The following is a 3916-nucleotide window of genomic DNA, read 5'->3' on the forward strand; positions in this document are numbered from 1 at the left end:
TGTGGTATTGAGAGGAGAAAAAGGTCCCCATTTTTCATTCTTGAGTACCTCAGTCTGTGGTGACTTAGTAGCTTGTTTTTTGGTGGGTTGTGAAAAAACTTCAGTAGCATTTGACTTAGCTGTGGCAGCAAGTATTTCCCTTGCTCTCTTGCTTCGATAAGTCATCTTTTACCTGATAAAACCATAAGACAAGCTACATTAGTATGTCAAAAATGATCTTAAACCTTTAGCATTTTATATCGCTCTTTGATCCTCAATTACCAAACACAACTCAAAATATCAGGTAAAAGAAAATGAAATGGCAGAATTGGCAGAATGTAGATAATTTTGCATTAATCTTGGCTTATACGTATCAAGTGTAGCAAAAGCAGAAAGTAAGAAAGCTCGATGTAAGAACGTGCCAATATTGTATCTGAGCACACTAACTAATCAACGTAGTAGTTATAAAAGCTAACATCTTCAATTAGATTAAACCAGACCACACTCGTCTAAGATCCTTTTGTTAGATAACTACAAGTTTCCATTAAGAAAGCACGATATATATCAGTATGATACTAATGGCAAATTTAGCAATATACATAAAAAATTATCATGAGATAAAATTTCATTAGCAAGATAAACTAGATACCAATATGTAATAGTTAATTGCTAAATAATCAGAAGTGAAATTCATTATCACACCCAATAGAAACAACATGTACGTACTGAAATATAATCACACACACACACACACACACACAAGTTCTGATGTTCAGAGCTGCAATTTGGAATTGAATTCCAGAACTGATTTTCAGTTCTTAAGATCAGCTCTGCATTCACTTCTGAATTCAGTTCTGGATTCAGTTCTGAAATTCAGATCTGAATTCAGTTCTGATTTCGGTCTTAATTCAATTTTGGTATTCAGATCTGATTTAAGTTCTTATTCGACCAATAAGAAACCAACACCATAATACAGCTTAGTACCATAAAAACAGGAATTAAGTTAATAAAATACAAACTTCGATGAATTAGAATTAACTAAATGAAATATAAAAATACACACCCATCCAAATTTATGAACTCAAATCTATAATAAATTATAAAAGTTGTAAACAAATTATTCAGGAATGTCAAACAAGTCCCTAGGCTTAGTTTTCACAACATGACACCACCCTTTTTGTATATCATCCTCAATATAAAAAACATGTTTTGCTTGAGATAAGAAAACAAATGGATCATCACGCAAAAATCGACCAGTGTGCATCAACTTTGAGAAATTGATACGAACACTTCCATTCGGATTTGTTTTGATACCCCTACGGATATCGACCCAATCACAACGAAACAATACAACCTTATAAGAACCATAATAATCTAATTCCAAAATTTCTTTGAGTTTTCCATAATATTCGTAACCCTCTGCTTCCACCATGATTCCTGAATTCTGAGTTACTCGAAATCGCTCACGATCCACAATATCAAATTTGTAACCATTGATAATTACACTTTTCATCCTTTTCCCGCGGTTACTCAAGCCACCGGCTAAGGCTTTTCTTAACTTTCCATCTATCGTGCTATCATCTAAATTAGGGACCTATAATTCGAGAATAATAAAGTTAGAATTAGAAAGTTGTATAATATGAAAATAAAAAGACCCTAAATGTAAAAGCATATGACCTGGCTTTGCAACCAATCTGCAAATTCATCAATTATCCACTGATTTTCAATAGATTCATCAGCTTGACTTCCTCCAACGTCATTCTCTTGCCTCTTTAGTTTTAGGAACTCACTACCGAGATTGTAAATTTTATGTTAGTAACAAGTATATATTGGACGCTTTAACTAAACACATTATGATACTTACTTGAGCACCGGGGTTAGTTCATCAGAATGAAGTAAAACATAGCGATGAGCTTGCTTTAAACTTCTATCATCCAAACGGACATTTTCTTTTTTTCCAACAACACGACCACCAGAGTTATACAAATAGTTGTCAATGTTTGATACACCATCCTCATTCCTTCTAGGTCTATTGAACATAGTCTCAACACTTTCTAAATATCTCGAACAAAATGCAATTGTCTCCCACAAAAGGTAACCTTCCGCTATAGATCCTTCCGGTTGCGCTTTATTGCTTACATGAGATTTCAAAAAGGCCAAGTACCTTGAATTATAGTAACGATTTTGTATGTGAATGTGAAAGAATAGGAAAAATTATTATATAAAAATAAATAATACAAATAAAAAGAATAATAATATTATTATTAATAATAATAATAATAATAATAACAACAACAACAACAACAACAACAACAACAACAACAACAACAACAACAACAACAACAACAACAACAACAACAACAACAATAATAATAATAATAATAATAATAATACGAATTACCTTTCAACAGGATACATCCATCTATAATGAACCGGTCCACCTAGTCTGACCTCTTCAACTAAATGAATTAGTAGATGAACCATGATTGTAAAAAATGTTGGTAAAAATTCTTTTTCAAACTTGCAAAGAGTCAACACGAGCTTTGATTGAATGGTATCTAATTATCTTGTATCTATAGCAGTTGAACATATCTTTTTAAAAAAGTCAGACAACTCTTCAAGCAAGCCAATAACTCTTGTGGCATTCGACGCCCTTAAAGCAACCGGGAGGATATCTTGCATGAGAATATGATGATCGTGACTTTTCATATTAATAAGTTTCCGTTGCTTTAGATTCACACATCTTTGCAAATTAGATCCATATCCATCAGGAACTTTCATCTTTTTCAAGACTTTCAAAAATCGTTCTTTCTCCTCGTTAGACATGGTGTATGCAGCCGGCGGGATGTAACCTTGAGGGTCGATCCATAGATGAGGTTTTATATTCAAATTCTTTAGGGCTTCTCTACCATAATCATCATCCCTACTATTATCCATATCTAAAAGAGTTCCTAATAAAATATCGGACACATTCTTTTCAATGTGCATAACATCTAAATTATGTCTAAGAGGATTATGCTCCCAATATTCTAATTCAAAAAATGTACTTTTCTTTTTCCAAAGAATATGATCATCATCGGGATCGCAATCATCATCAAGTTCATTGGCAACTTTTTTCCCTCTTTTTTTAGAAACTTTTTTTGTCTTCCCATATACATACTTTACCCCTTCTTGTTGCTTCAAAACTTCGGTCCCGCTGGTACGAATCGGAGCAATACCATATTCTTCTTTCCCATCAAACAAATTAGCTTGTGAACGATATGGGTGATCAATAGGCAACCATTTTCGATACCCAGTGTAGATAATTTTGCCACCAAATCTATCGGAATGAGTAGAATGAGTGCAAGAAGGACAAGCTTTGTAGTCTTTCGTACTCCAACCTGACAACATAGCATAAGCCGGAAAGTCATGAATAGTAGAGTGTAGGGCTGCTCGTAGTTTGAAGTTGCTTCCACTATAAGTATCAAAAGCATCAACACCTTCCCACAATAATTTCAATTTATGGATTAGTGGTTGCAAGTACACATCAATATACATACCGGGACCAAATTTACCAGGAATAATTATAGAAAGAATAAAGGATGATGGTTTCATACAAAGCCATGGTGGTAAATTATAAGGAATGAGGACCACCGGCCATGTACTATAATTTGTGTTCATAAGACGATATGGATTAAAACCATCACTCGCTAGGCCGAATCTAACACTGCGAGGATCAGCGGCAAACTCTGTATATTTTTCATCAAACTTTTTCCAGGCCTCGCCATCAGCAGGGTGTCGTAGAATCTTATCATCCTTACGATTAATGTGCCATCTCATATCCTCTGCAGTTTTAGATGACATGTAAAACCTCTTTAATCTAGGGATAAGGGGAAAGTACCGCATTACTTTAGCTGCCTCGCCTTTCTTAAATGCTTCTTTTCCTTTTTCATTTACA

The sequence above is a fragment of the Chenopodium album genome, chromosome 19 (genome assembly GCF_948465745.1).
Source record: "Chenopodium album chromosome 19, dcCheAlbu1.1, whole genome shotgun sequence".
In the NCBI taxonomy this organism is placed as follows: domain Eukaryota; kingdom Viridiplantae; phylum Streptophyta; class Magnoliopsida; order Caryophyllales; family Amaranthaceae; genus Chenopodium; species Chenopodium album.